The following is a 16,066-nucleotide window of genomic DNA, read 5'->3' as shown; positions in this document are numbered from 1 at the left end:
CTGAGTGGGATTCGAACCCACGATCCCGGTATCCGAGGGAGCGAAGACAGTGCATGCCTTAGGCCGCTCGGCTACCGTGAACTTTAACGTACATTAATCTAAGAACGAAAAGTAGGTGAGTATGTGGAGTTCAGTATTAAGTTACGACATTTAAGAAACCGGCTTCTCAATTGTTTACACTTTTGGAGCGCCGAAAATGAATACAAGAGTTAAAGTGTTAGAAAGGGCAAAGCCTTATCGAGGGAATCGAAAGCACAACAAATCATTTATACCAGAGTTATTGGTCCTGCTTGTTATTTCACTCAGTTGCATACTTAAATTTAGGGCATATATAGGCAGTACCGAAAAGGCATGAGCACATACATTACATATTAAAGGTACACTTATGAAAACAGATGCCTCCCCGAGTTACTGGAGATATCCCGCCACTGTTGCACGAAATCCCGAGAACGATCCAGGTATATCTGCCAGCGCTGCACGGCCTCTGCAGTGGAAGTCCGTTTCGACATATCGCAACCATGTATGCAGGACTGCTTCGCCATTTTCATAGTCTTGGCCCCTCACGTGATCTTGCAAGGGACCGAACACACAGCAGTCCACAGGGGAAGTCCACGCTGTAGGAAGAATAGAGGAGAAATTCCCAGGCGAACGGCCCTCAAGGTTGAGATATGATAGTCACACTGGTCGACTACTTCATTAAGGAATTTGTTTCTAGTTTTATTTAACGACGCTCTATCAACTGCACTGATTATATAGAGTTTACTTTTTCTATGATGAATTGGAAAGGATATGGAAGCGGTCGACGTCGACCAGACCGGCTCTGAAGTCCAACCAGCCTCCTATCCCATGGGTACCGGGGGCTCTTTCCCCGGGTGGTAAAGTGGCCGGGGCGTGAAGCTTTTTACTCAACTCCAAGTAGTGCCGAGGTTAAGAAAATGTGGATCTATACATCCACTCCCCCCTACGTCTTCATGGTGTAATGCTTAATTAGCTAAGCACAGGGACAAATTTACCTTTCATGGAAGCGGTCGTGTTATATTTTAAAGGGCTATACCAGCATTTATCTGCAATCGTCAGTCTCAACATCTGGTCTCCGGGCCCGAGTATCGAATCCGCAACTCTTCCTACTATCGAAACACGAGCCCTAGCCACTCATCCGAAATGTTGGTGTTTTTTTTTAGTAATTGTAATAATATTCATGCCAAACTGAGTCTACTGTTTGCAAAGGCTCTAATCAAACATCCAATATGCTCACCATATGACACCTTGACACCTGATTTCCTCCTGTGACGGTAAATTGTGAAATGAATACGTATGGGTCGATGATCCGACCAATGGTGCCTAAACGGTCATCTGGCCTCCAACCGTTGACATGTCTGTCACTCTAATTTCCATACCCAATGTATTTTACAAGCCAGTGGCGCTCATCACCAAGTAGCAATGGCTCCTGAGCCTATCCAGCCACGCTGTATCCAGAGCAGAAGATAAGACTACGTGGAGGCTTACCTTCACATTGCATTATGCTTAAAAGGGAAACTTCATCTAATCAACTGCAGAACAGAGCCCTGCCATCTATTGTTCCATGACCAATTGATCGACTAGCGGCTTCTCAAGAGAGAACCTGTTCGTGGACTTCATTTGTTACAAACCAAAGGCTGTGCTGAATTCAGAAGCTGCATTATGTTAGTTCTATGTAATTCCGTATACAAAGATACACTATGAGACGAAGTTACAACAAGGGCGATAATGAAAAATCATCGTCCATTGCCATATGAAAGAAATAAGCTAGTTCTGTGCACACAGCAACAAATTTATGAAATTAAAATCGATACGAGTAAAGATACTTGTTTTCTGGGATGTAACATTGTATAGTCGATGTTTCGGAATAATAGACTTTCTCCATCTTCAGGGTCCAAAAGTAAAACAAACAAGAAACCGGCAAGATGTAGGCGTTCTTGCCTGCTAGATCTCCTAAGATTTGGCGCCAGTACAAGATCTCGCGGTCTTCATATTTTGTTAAAGACCTTCTCGAATAAGTTACTATAGATAATTATTTGACTCCTGTCAACACAACACTATTTCCTGCAGATGAAGTTGCTGTCTAAGACACACAGACCGGTGGATACACTTGACATGCATGTAAATTTACACTACGTGCATGATAATATTAACTGTAACTAAAAACAGGACCTGCAGACGGCACACACAAGCCGAAACATATCATCGTAGACAACTACGTCACCTGCTGAAAGTAATGTCAAGTTGACAGGAAAAAAACAAACAATATCTATAAAGATCTCGCAGGTAATACAGCAAAATGTGTTTGCTATAGCATTCGATATTTAAGTTACAGTTAGAATCATATGGTTTTGCGTGTGTGTAAGCCTGTTATTTCCCTCGAAAGATCGAATCAAACTTAAATTCCTGTGTCAGCTTGGTTGAAACGACAAAACTATGTTTTAGAAACGTGTTTTCATTTTCAATAATTTATAAAATATTACAGGATAATGCCGTCCCTCACAATTAAATTAAAATAATACTCTTATTTAGATAATATTTTAATTTATAAATAACTTACGACATTCCGTTCACAATTCACGTAACAGCGCATTAGAAAGTCCCATTTACTCACAACTTCTTGTCCCACTAAAGCATGCAAAACTGTCGATTTTTAATCTTTGCATTTTCACTGATTAACACATAAACAATCAATTCATAATCAACTTCGATCCCTCCTCTCACGGAAGCCATCTCTAACATCCGCATGTCCTAAGACCAGGTTCTTGTCCGACGTCGGTACGCGATATCATTCAGTAAGTAGCATCAGAGCTGCTATCGCCCAAACCAAGCTGAAATGTTAAAAATGAATAAGACGTGTTTATTGTTTATCCAACGGGGCTGTCAGTAATTCAGACTCTACAGCGTAGAATGTTAGCATGATTAATGGACAGTGAATTGTAAAGGCTGTGGGCGGAAGAGGTTGTGGCTTAGTTCTATGTATTATACCAGCACCAGCCAGGGGGGTTACTATGGAAAATCAAGAAAAACCTCTTCTAGGATAGTCGATGCCCCGTCCAAAATTCGAACCGAGTTTATGTCTCCATTTTACATAGGTCTAAAATTTAATCGTATCAGAACTCTGGAAGAAATGAAGCAAGATTCGTTGCGTTATATCACTACTGCGCGAAATGATATTATCACGAAGCTACTGATTTCAGAATGAACTCATGTGTGCCAGGAAGAACGGTTCTATCTTCAACAGAATTTCAACTTGTGTTGACTCAATATGAATACACAAATGGATCAACTGCAGTAGAAATTTGGAAAATAATTTTAGACAATGCCGTTCCATCCGAATGTAAAGTAAATTATTTCGGGCGACATGTGTTCACATATTAAAATTTATTAAAATATTGGCAAGAAGAGTCGCTGAAGAAACATTTTTATCGAAAGAGCTAAACGGGTTGAGAAATTATTGACAGGAGGGCCTGCCTGTTGAAGCACTAGACAAACTAAGGCAGTATAAATTAGAAACCCATATGCTATTCATGGATAACGAAAATGCATTTGTAATCAATTAAAAATTGTGGCATATCCTACAAATATAGTATTTCAAAACCACCTTATAGAACAGAGGGCAGTTTATGCTCTTAAAATAACAACAGTAACAAGTTTTGGCAATAACTGAACGCCTAGTTTCAATGGTACGAAAAGGACCACATAGAAAACGACGTGTTCAAAAAATCTTCTATTGTTGCGTGTCTATTCGGTATCGCGGTAACGTTTTCACTTAGTCTTTGCCTAGCAACGATAGTGAGATGCACATACAGAGACACAGACTGATGGGAGGGACCTATGAAGCACACGGTTGAGATGGCCCCTGGTGCCATGATATACATACCAGGTTCCATAAAGACTAGTTCACGTAATCCAAAGTTAAAAGAAGGGGATACACAGACAATAGATAGCATGGTGTTCGCATAAGCCCACTTTTATTTCTTTTTCAAAATAAGGAAAGTAGGCTAAAAATTAAGTGAAGAAATGATTTATTTGTCGGCGCTGTCATTGGTTGAGACTGTCGCACGAAATGGTGGGATGATGGTGAAAGATGGGCTGAAGCATATAGAAGGAAGCGGTCAACCTGATTTAAGTTACTATATCGCATTAAACTAGATGGATTTAGGTAAGCCACGAAAAATTTAAGAGGTTATAGCCCATGTCTGCGCCACCTCCCGAAAGGGTCACCGCTTGGGTCAGCTTCGTCGGTAAGAAGATCGTATCTGGTTTCAGCTACATTATCAAAGTACGAGTAACCATTCTTGCATGCGACAGCCGACCCAAATATCGGCCGAAGCGACGGCAGGCAGTAACTCAGCTGAGCGCCAGTGGATGTTGTCCGTATGTACGCGTATAAAGGGGATGGGGACTGTAGAGGTAGAAGGCTTTTCGCAAACTCGTGACGTCATCACTGAGGGAATTCCGTCACCATGGCTACGGCACAACACCCCGCCATAATCATCACAGAAAGCGAGCGACGACATAATCTTTTACCCTTTACCCGATAGGCAACCATCGTCATTCCTTCGTCACTCAGGAATGATCACGTGACCAATAAAGCAGATAATGTGATCAGCTGTTCTTTGACATAGAGGATCCAGTTATTTGAAACAATTAGTTACTTATTCGTTGAGTATAAATACAGTGTAACTCTGACTGACTGGTCCTCGATCAGCAACTTTCCACGACAGAATTCATAGCCAAAAAATGAGGAAGAATTTTAAATACGGATTTGACATTGATGTAAAAGTTACATAGTTCTTGAGTTACTTCACTGTATAAGTAATCAACTAATAATCCAACGAACTAATCAACCAGGTAGAACTCTGATGGATCAGCACTGGAGAATCTCATGCCAGTTTAATTCACTTCCCATTCTCACATACTCTCTTCTTAAGATTCATTTTCGTTATATAATTCCACCTCCTATTCGTTATTCCAAGTGGTTGTTTCCTGAAAGATTTCCGCATGAAAATTGTGTATGTATTCTTTGATACGGACCTTGGGTTAGAGAAATCCGCTAGGTGGGCCTTAGAAGATTGTCTGTATGGGCATATAAAAAGTGATGTGAGTGCAGTAAAACTTGAAACATCAAATATAAAAGTTTTATTTTAAAGTGACGAACAACGGGTGCAGAAATAATGACGTCATTTTAAATAATTGTAAAAATTAACTGATGTGTGATTTTGAATGAAAGTCACATACATTTCCTGGAACATATTTAAATTTTAAATTAAAATTCGCTTAGTGGGAGGTGGAGTCAAACTGGGTTCACTCGGCACGGCGACCACTGATTGGCCTATTTTAGCCTGTCCCGGGTGATTATGATGATGGAGAACTTGGTGGAATGAATATTGGCAGGGGAAACCGAAGTACTCGGAGGAAACCTGACCCAGCGCCACTTTGCCCACCACAAATCCCACTTGATCAGACCCGGGATCGAACAAGGGCTGCCGCGGTGGGAAGCCAGCGACTAACCGCTTGAGTTATGGCGCGGCCTTGGAACATACCTAAGTATAAAAATATTTATTCAGTTCTAGCGAGTCATTATATAAAACAACATTTTTCCATTTTTAATGTTAAAAATAAGCATTTTTAAATTCATATTACCTATATATTTAAACTTGTGACGAGCTGATCACTCGTCCAAAGAGTCCTACCGTCTGTAAAATTATCATGAAAATGAAAAACCAGCCAGTATAAAAAAAAATATTTAGACTATCGGATGATGCTTCGTTTGAATTTATAAAATCCACACAATGGCCACCAAATTCTCCAGTTTTAAACCTGTTAACTTAGTATGTATGAAACAGACTTAAGTAGCTGCTGCACAAAAACCAGAGACGACTGTTTCAGTTCCTCGAGCAACTGCAGCAAAAAAAATGAAATTGTGTGGCCTCCCGTATCACAAGAGAACGCCTAATCCACCCATCTACAAACGGAAGAGACAGGTTGAAGCCGCAATCCAAGAAAACTGGTTTCCTAATCAATATCGACTTGCTTAAAAAATATGACAGGATTATACATAAAATGACCAATTTTAACATTCAAAATGTAAAATATTGTCGTGTGTATTAGTGACTAACAACTGGGGCTCGGGATTGAATGAACGGGTTTATCTACTCCTTACATGCACCTTCAGCAATTACACGCAATTATAGCGCTGTTGCTATTTATATGCTTTATAATTCACTGTTACATACTAGTCGTCTCCTAGTAACGCAAGTAACATACAGGAACTATAACAGTCTAACTGAATTACACACTCCAAATATTACACATAAACAAAGTCTTCTAATCACACGTTAAGTCTTCACAGACCGACTTCTAATTGTTCTTCAACTACGAACTTCCCGTGTCTATCCCTACCGAGAACTGACTGACTGACTGACCCGTAGTGCCGATTGTCTTCAAGATAAATCCTTTGCACGGACCCCACAGAAAACAGCGTCTTATTTGGTTAAGGATTCTTGTTTACAGTTTCGTTGCCTGGCAACAGACATCCTGTTCTTCCATTCGTTTTCTTAGCGTGGACCGCATAGAAAACACAGTTTCCCATATAGTCTCGTCACCTTCTTAAGGGTGTGTGTTTTAAGGCCGTTGCATAGAAACGGCAGTTCTTCCAGTGTTGCCTGTATTCGTTGCCGTGGGAATTCTTACGGACATTCTTCTATTGTTACGTAACATAGCAACGGACTGTTTACCAAGAATCTGTCTTCGCGGGAACTTGTTTACCAACCCGTTGACTAACAATGGGTATACATGTTACAATATTTTTCTGTGCAACGAATCACCGAACTGAATAAATCTATTCATACGCATATTTAGGTTATGGTTTACACACCATATATGTGTTTCGTTCAAATCTATAGAGCCATTAATTTTTGCGTTCACCCCCGCCGCGTAAGCCGGTATGTTGGGGGGCAAATCTGTCGATAGTACAACGACTTGGACAGCATAAAGCACGTCAGCACGTTGTCCCAGCTATTGTCCTCTGTCGTTTTTGTGCTCAACACAACGTATGGAGCGGTCATGTCTCTGTCCGTCTGCTCACCCTCATGCTCTGTCTACAAAAACTACCGAACGGATTCTGATAAAATACTGTAGTAAGGCCTACCCCAAAACTTAAATTTGTCCGTATCGGTCTACTACAACCTTCACTGTACATGAAGCTCTATTCGAACTTCATACAATTTCTCAATAACGAAGCACAGTATAAGCGACTGTGTCACAATGTAAAATACAGGTCTCAGTATTATCTATATGTGACGGAATAATACATTGACAGACAACGGCTTGTTGAAACATGTTTCCGGGACAACAAGGTGGAACAACGCATTGTTGAGCAACGCTCGGTAAACACTGCCTAAAAGACGGAATAATGAAGCTTGACATGGAACTACCCATTTTGCTAGGCAACGGTTCATGCACATTTCCGAGAAAACGCGTTCATGAAGAGCAGTAATGGAACCCTCGAAGGCGGTGATCTCTGTTCGGTTCTCTGGCAGTTATGAAAGGGAGTTCATTCATGAATTGAAGAGTATACCTGTGTTGAGGTGAGGTCGAATATCTGACGAGGGCCAGCAGCAATTGTAAACGACAGACACGTTCTCTCGTCAGGGAGAGCGCCCCAAATCAACGAGCCCGCAGCTGTCTGACAGTAACAAAAACCAGGATGGTTTAGGCCGCGCCATAGCTCAAGCGGTTAGTCGCTGGCTTCCCACCGCGGCGGCCCGGGTTCGATCGCGGGTCTGGTCAAGTGGGATTTGTGGTGGAAAAAGTGGCGCTGGGGCAGGTTTTCTCCGAGTACTTCGGTTTCCCCTGCCAATCTTCATTCCACCAATTGCTCCACAATCACTCTCACCTACCATCTGGGGCTGGTACAATAGGCCAGAAGTGGGCGGAGTGCAAGGGACTTACGCCCACCCCACTAGGAATAAAAAAATGCTATTAGGAATAATCATAAGTCAGTGGATGGAATATGGAGCATGGAAGCATTTTGAACTATTTTACAGGAATCTGTCACGAATCGGAGTCGAAGCTCCTGAGTACCAGGCAACATCCTCTTACTGATGCAATAAATTGGGTGATAAAGTTATCATCATCTTACAAGTTCCCCTTTCTTGTGGTCTTCTATATGTTTTCGCACCCATGAAACACCCGAAGAAAAATTGGTATGTAATTTTTAAAACATTTAAGGCGATTGTAGCCAAATTTTGATCGAAATTGTTACCGTACTATATCGATCCTGCTGTTATGTTCAGGATTCGGATTTATGAAATTCTGCAAATTCTCTTCATTTACACTGTCAAATTTCACACGCAAGTTAATTTTAATTCTCTAGTAAACAACAACGGTATGTGTTTGAAAGAACATGCGAAGATAAATCAACTTATCGCAGCAAAATTATGCATATATATATATATTTCGTAACTAGATTACTAGAGGATTTTATGCTTCTCCCCATTAAAATGCACACTGAACTCATTCAGAATTAGGCGTAATGGAATTGGTATCGATTCGTCATCGTATCGGCTGTATGGGTGAAACTCTGGTTTGTGACATGCACTACATCAAATACCCCTTACTCAGGACTGACCAACCTGTTATGCATGCGACGTAGAATTCACCCTTTTTTTTCCTGTGGCGCTACAGCCCCAATTTGGGCCTAGGCCTACCTCCATGAAACTCTCCTTTTCACTTCGGTTTACTAGATCTTAAACATTCGGTAAGACTCCTTGGGCGGGTGATCAGCTCGTCGCAAGGCCTCTACCTGCACACAAATACAGAAAAACGCACATACACAAACATTACACATCCATGTCCTGAGTAGGATTCGAACCCACGATCCCGGCTTCCGAGCGAGCGAAGACAGTGCATGCCTTAGACCGCTGGGCTACCGTGACCGGCAGAATTCACCCTTACACACACAAATAATGAAAGTGCCTAGTCATAGGGGCCTAATTTACGAGAAACACGAATAACCAGTGACATGCAACATCGATGGTGTGTTGTTGTTGTTGTTGTTGTTGTTGTTGTTGTTGTTGTTGTTGTTGTCTTCTCGCTCTAGTGTAAGCACACAGATTGTGAACACGGTTCAGAGAAAATTGTCTTCATGTAACGCATAGGAAGTAGCAGCAAAACTGAGGAAACTTCAAACCTTCACAATTTTACCTTCAACAAACATTAACAGGATGAACATAAAAGGGAGGGTGAGATTGACGGAGTCTACAGCACGCATCGAGTAGAAAAGGAGTAGCCTAGAAAATTTAGGTTGTAAAACTTCAAGGAAGAGACTGCTTTGGAGACGGAGATGTAAATGGAAGAATAATATTAAAGTGGGTCACAAAGAAATATGTTATTAACATATGGATTGAATTAAACTGACTCAGGATATGGTTCAGTGACGGGCTTTTGTGAATACGTTCATAGACCTTGGGAATCCATAAAAACGAAGGGAATATCAAACTTGAGTCATTTCAAAACGGACTGGATCGTCTTTAAAATATTTCTATGTACATTTTGCTGGGTACTTCTTTATTACTTCGAAAAAGAAGTAGAAATAATGACAGGTATGTGAAGTAATACCATTATGAGTGAGCGGTAGAAAAGTAAGAGATATTTTTGCGATTATATTTTCTATGGTTGGATTCTTTGAATGTCTGAAATTGTTCCAGTAAGATTGACGCGGGAAGTTTATGTACTTTTGTGAGAGTACAAGAAAGGGGAAACAAGTTTCGTGGTGACGTGATCGATTGGGACACAAAGGAGATGTGTTTTCTGGTGTACCGCTTCGTAAGAAGGGAAGGAAACAGGCGCTTAGACGAAAAATGAGCGGGTTAAACAAGCACACACGGTCACCGCTACCCGATAAGAAGATCAAGAATAACTATACAGACAGAAAACAAAATACGGAAATCTTCAGTATCCGCAACAGAAAAGGATACGTGTGGATGATGAAGAATGAGGCCAAGAACGACAGATTCAGCATTATGAAGATATCGACGATGAAAATAATAGGGAGAATATCGACATTACTGCCTTACAGTAACTAAAACGAAAATTAAAGATAAGTATAAATAATCCTTCCCTGTGTGTTTCCATTTACGTTTTTCTTGAAAATAAGGAATAGAAGCACGCACGTAATTAACGGTAAAATTGATCCTGTGCTTCATCACCAAGCCATGACGCCGTAAAGATGTGAGATCCAGGCACTCGATTTCTTGAAAGACATGGGGGTGAAGGACCAGTTCTATGCTCCGGCTTACAGCACCAGCCTCCGTAACTATCAGTGAGGAGGCTGAGTATCAGCAGCATTATAAGAACGTTTGCCAGTAATCTAACCCCATTTTCCAGCGCCGGGTTTTTAAATGTCAGAGTATTTTCAATGCATTCACTGACAACGAAAATCCGGAAACACTCTGGTCGTAAATTATTACACACAGAAATCTGAAACTTTATACCTACCTTCTGGTGATGTTTCAGTACACTCTGAGAGCGTGGTGCTTGGTGCGTGGTGCGTGGTGCGTGGTGTGTAGTACCATATTATCCAAGATGTACAGGCACACCACACTTTCGACAATACAATTTAGTTTCACTAATTGTTCTTTGTTTCTAAACACACTCTACATCTTGTGGGAGTACTGTCACTCCTGAATGCTGGAAACTTTAGCAAAACATGATCCATCGTCATGTCATCTAGCCGAAATGGAGGGCCTTTTGTGGGGGATCTTTTAGCGGCAAAATATCTGGAATTTGTACTGATGATGATGATGCAGCAGAAGCCAATTCCATGCTTGCAGGTGTTGGAGGAACACTTCCCAGAAGTAAGACACGGGTCACAATTTTCATGAAGTCCAGATACCCCCATCCTTAGTTCTTGATTGACTTCACAAACACTTCGAAGTCATTAACTGATTATTGATATCATTCCTGCTGCTGTCACTGAAGTGGATAAATGACAAAACACTTTGAAAACAGACCCGGGCCATTGTTTTCGAAAACACTGGAGTTTAAAAACGGGATCTTCGGATTAATAGTGTTTTAGAGTAGGTTTATGTATTATCTCAGTCACAAACATCACCTTCAAAACTTTCTTCAGTTCTGGTACTGCTACTGGAGTCCCTTCCTGAAATTGTGAACGTTTTGTGAAGAACTAATCACTTGGCTAGCATACAGGTTGGTTTGTTCACAAACATAATCCAGAAAGTTATCTGTAACATGTAAATTCACAAGAGACATAACATCAGTGTTCTGAACGATGGTATTCAAGCCTGTGTTTGCTGTAAGTGATGAAAGAGGCGGACAGTAACCTGACGATGTTTCGGATGTTGCCTCGTCTACAACGTCACTTATCAAGGAAATTTATGAAGATTCAGGCATTTCGCTGTCACTTGATTCACTTGAATCGGATTCTGGAATTAAATCGTCTTCAAAATCTTCTTTAAACAACAATTCCATTACACGATCCCTACTCAGTATCTTCTTTCTTGCTACGACGCGTCACCTGAACTACGGAGCAGACACACTGTCAAACTGTGTCCATATTGAAACAAGGGATAAGAAGAGGAATGACAGTGACATATGATAATCAAGGCCATCTAGGCCAAGGAAATATTCATGCATACGCCATCTATGTATGAAGTGACCAACTATGCTGTATAATCATCGGTGGATTGAGAAATGTTTGCGCGCCTTACAATCCGACCTAGTAAGTCGGATACAGGTCGTCCCTACATGTGGGAATACTTAGCCGACCGCTGGTCGGGTGTGGCAGCTCTCAAGTGTCGCTCGTATTTAGTGCGAGCAAAATATATTTATTCATAAACCAATGAACTGAAATAACAAAGAATCGGAGTTAGGTTCTGTGTCCTGTTTATGTTCCCAAGAGACTACCAATATGCCGTAGGTCAGTCAGTCGAGCTCAAAGACAAAATAGCCAACTTAACAAACTCCACAGGGCTGAACCATTCTTGAAGAGCTAATATTTGCTTAACTTAGCAATACATTTTCGGCCAATTATGAAGTAGGTAGACGTGGGTCTACCGTGACCACAAAAGCTCGCCAGTAGTCCACCTCCCACATCGTAACAATCATTACATGCCTACATGCTGGCCAGATGACGCGAAATTCCGCCCCTCCCTCAGTTATGAAGAAATCAACTTCGCTGAAATTTTGTCGCAATTAACAACACGAAATTTCAATACACTCTTACGAAAAACCGTCCTTTTTGTTGTAATTCTTGAAACCATTTTATTTACACTGTTGTGTAGCGTGTTTAAGCTACTGTCAATTAATAGTAAAATATGAAGAACAGACTAAAAAGGAGTTTTCATCCTAACATAAGCTAAGCGAGAAAGAAGAGGAGTTTAAGATGTTCCACCCAGAAATTGTTGCTGCCTCTGATGGCCACTTTGTTTGGCGCGTCAGCTTTGGTCACAACCTATTTCTGTAAAATCTGCTTCAACATTAACCTCCAACCCACCATTATATTTCTAAACAGTCTCTTCCTCTAAGGATTTTCTATAAAAATATATACATTTCTTACCTATGCTTCCCATCCATCTAATAACACTTAGTGAAAAATACAAATTATAAAGCTCCACATTTTGTATTTATTCCTAGCCTTCTCTGCCTTGTGTCAAATCATTATCCTCCGCAAACTGTTCTCAAGAATCCTTAACCTATGTTCTTCCCTCGATGTGAGAGACCAAGTTTCTCACCCAGAAAGAAAGAGATTTTCTCTTCCAATGAGATGTCCAACAGAAGTGTATGGATTTATTGCTTCCCCCATGCGTGCAATCTCATCCTTCTTACTTTAACTACCTCTTAACAGTACTGAAGAAATATTAAAAGCAGGAAACTCTTCATTATGCAATTATTTTATTTCGATTTCACTTCATCTACCTAAGTAAAATTATTCTTTTCAACACTTCGTAGACGAATGCTTTAAAATAAGAGTATGATAAAGACATTTCTTTATCTTTTCGGAAGCCACTAAAAGCCCTGAGGTAGTGAAGTGCCAAAAGCCATGTTGGGATGAACAATGGCTTTTGTTCCAGGACGACGACAGTCTATTGTTCTGTCCTCAGAGGCTGACCGACGAGCCGGTGCGACTGACACATGCTGCTATCTGTTGTCTGTTAATCACAATGAATTTGCGGACACTTCACACATAAGTAAATTTAGGAATTTTGAAATGGAATTTCTTACTCTATGTTCTAATAAATTTGGTGCAGAATGGAGGAGAGAAGGTAATTTATACAGATCATGCAATAGTGCCAACGTATTCAAATAGAGAGTTCCTTTGCTGAACGGAGCATATAGATCTGGTGAGGAAAATAAGAAAAATCCCAGCATAGGCCAAATAAAACCTTTTAATGGAGCCTTCTACTCATCTTGTTTAACCTTATATTTACATATAATTGTTTCTGAAAGTTTAGTGATTACGAATGAATGTCAATGACGGTCTTTCTAAATAAAGTCAAATATTTTAACCATCATATTTCCGAAATGAACGAAACCGTAGGCCTAAATACTAAATTAGGTGCATTGTACTAGCAAAGCACAAACATTCTTCCAAGCAGCATTTTCCATTTCACAAACGCTCTATTTGGCGTCCTCCCATAACACGGACAGCAACCCATCTGCAAAACAGTTCTTCCCACAGACGACTGAGCATGTTAGCCTTAACAGTGGCAACAGATGCAACAGTCCGTGTTCGCAGTTCATCATGGGATCATGGCAGGGTGAGAGGGGGGCGATACACCTGATCCTTGATGTATTCACACAGGAAAAGTCTCCTACGTTCAAGTCAAGTGACCGAGAATGACAGGAAATGGTATATCCGCCATTTTACTTCACGGCTGTAGAAAGAGCTATATGTGGCCTAGGGCAGAACTAAGTTTGCGACAAAAAAAACTTTAGTTATCCGTGAATAAAATGCACTCTTTTCGTAATTATCTCAATTTCAGAGGAGTAATTTTTAAAATATGCTATTTAATTTTAAGATAGCATCTGTATACATTCTGCATTATTGATTGTATTATTGTAAGCGTACTACGTAAGTAATCGTTTGAAAGATTTTATTAAATTTTTCTTAATTATAACCAGTTTATTTTACGTAGTCATTATTGTACATTTGTACATTTAAATTTGATGCACTTTAATCCTTTCATATCCAATCTAGAAACATCACTCGTTTGGCTCTGAGGAGAGCCGTCACAAATGTTTCAGTTGCTGCAAATATGTACATACAAGCATCCAAAAGTGCCGCAGTAGAACACGCTTGATATTTGCTGAGTGTCATTAATCATAATTAGAGTCGCAGTTTAGGACAGATTGCCCAGGACGTGATGATCAGCCTTCCTGCCGAATTAGAAATCGGGCTCCAAATCCCGTTGATCACTCGGATTTTTCGTATATAGTCCTGCTGCTCAGATGCGGACTTAACTGTCTACATAACACGACGACACAAATGCCTCCATAATTAGAATCAGACTTGTTTATGTCCTGTTACAGATAGAAGAAGCAGCGGCTACGTCGTGAGAGAACAGGGCATGCAAATCGCCACACTTCCCTGTCACGCTTATAGTGTTCGGTTTCATAAAGTCTGAATGTTGTTCATCTGAGCTATGAACGCCTCCTGAGATGTGAGAAGCACAGACAAGGCAGCGCACTATCACATTTTCGGCCTCTAAATTTAGGGCTTCATCTCTGATCCGGCACTTGGCTTGTTAAAGAAAGATAGACTTGTAATTTATTGTGTGAGCTAATATAGAAATGGGGAAATTACAGATGATGAACTGTTGAACTTATTTGTCTAATAATATGGAAGTCTTTAAGACATATGAAATGCGGGTAGTATAGGCCTAAGTCTCCTATGAATAAAGTCATGCAAAATCAGGTGAAGAAGGAGCCATTATAGCTAAGCTGATATAGAGATGGGCTAAGGGCTACAGGCTGGACGGCCGGGGTTCAATTTTTCTCTACTCTATAGCGTCCAGACCCGCTTTTGGGCCCACTCAGCCTCCTACAAAAGGGGCATCTGATACTCTTTCCCCAAGAGTAAAGCGAGCGTGGCATGAAGCTGACCACTTACCTCCTACTGCTGAGGTCAATAATAGTGGAGCTATACCTCCACTCCCCCACATCTTCATGGAGCAGTTCTTAATTAATTAAACAAAGCAGGTGCAACTTTACCTTTATCAGGTGAAGAATAAAAATTGGCAGGTAATTGACATGGGTAAACAGACAGACCTGCAGTACAGATGGGTAGACAGACATGGATGGATGGATGGACGGATGGACGGATAGAGAGATAGACAGACAGATAGATAGATAGATAGATACATGTAGATAGATAGGACAGGATAGGATACAAGCAGAGGAGCAGACGACGGCATCAGAACAAATATATGTACATGTGCATTCCTAAAACCGTCCTGTGATATGTGAAACCCTTCTACATGACGATAATACAATTTAGAAGGCCTGGTTCCTGTTCCATTCAATATGTGGCATAAATCTCTCCACCTCCCCCACCCCCCTATTTTTCGGGACTGATGTCGAGTACGAAAATGCTCGGCATCTCATCGCAGCCCCTGCGCCACAGAAGTGATTTGCCCGTCCCGTCATTTTTATTGTTTAAGGCAGATTGAATCTGTGATTCGTTGAATAGAAGCTAACCTTTCAAGAGCATCACCACATTCACATCAATTCTAATGGCGAACATTCTGGACTGGTTTCCTAAAGGAAAATAAATTTTATAGGACAAAGTTTGTTTGTTATCTGTGTATCCTTAACGAGTTTTGTTCGAGTCTGCCAATTTCTGCAGAGTTTATTTTTCAGGAGTACAACCCTAAAACATACACCGTTTTTGAAGCTGCAAGAATTGAAGACATGTTAATTTCTATTTTTATTAAAGTTTAGCCGCAGCGGAGATATCATGCTACAAACAGTTAAACTGTTGTTCCTGGCCTTTCGTTAAGAATATGTCATATTGAAAAAA

The 16,066-nt window shown here is 40.7% G+C and overlaps 1 protein-coding gene across 4 annotated transcripts in view; it reads right to left on the bottom strand.

Annotated features, from left to right (window-relative positions):
* Window positions 1-16,066, bottom strand: part of LOC111874975 (Kv channel-interacting protein 1) — a 145,230-nt gene that overhangs the window by 78,899 nt on the left and 50,265 nt on the right. Inside the window, exons 1-2 of one of the 4 annotated variants that reach the window (XM_023870898.2) lie at window positions 11,370-11,593; window positions 10,525-11,270 (exon numbers count right to left, since the gene is read on the bottom strand). The exons of 1 other annotated variant lie outside the window; for it this stretch is intronic. The gene's annotated coding sequence lies outside the window, so the exon portion shown is untranslated. Of the gene's footprint in view, window positions 1-10,524; window positions 11,594-16,066 lie in introns of those variants that run through there. 2 more of the 4 variants (XM_023870899.2, XM_023870896.2) reach the window with 2 other exon arrangements.

This window comes from Cryptotermes secundus, unplaced genomic scaffold (genome assembly GCF_002891405.2).
Source record: "Cryptotermes secundus unplaced genomic scaffold, Csec_1.0 scaffold795, whole genome shotgun sequence".
NCBI lineage: Eukaryota > Metazoa > Arthropoda > Insecta > Blattodea > Kalotermitidae > Cryptotermes > Cryptotermes secundus.
The sequence above is the reverse complement of the archived record's forward strand: the minus strand, read 5'-3'. Positions and strand labels throughout refer to the sequence as shown.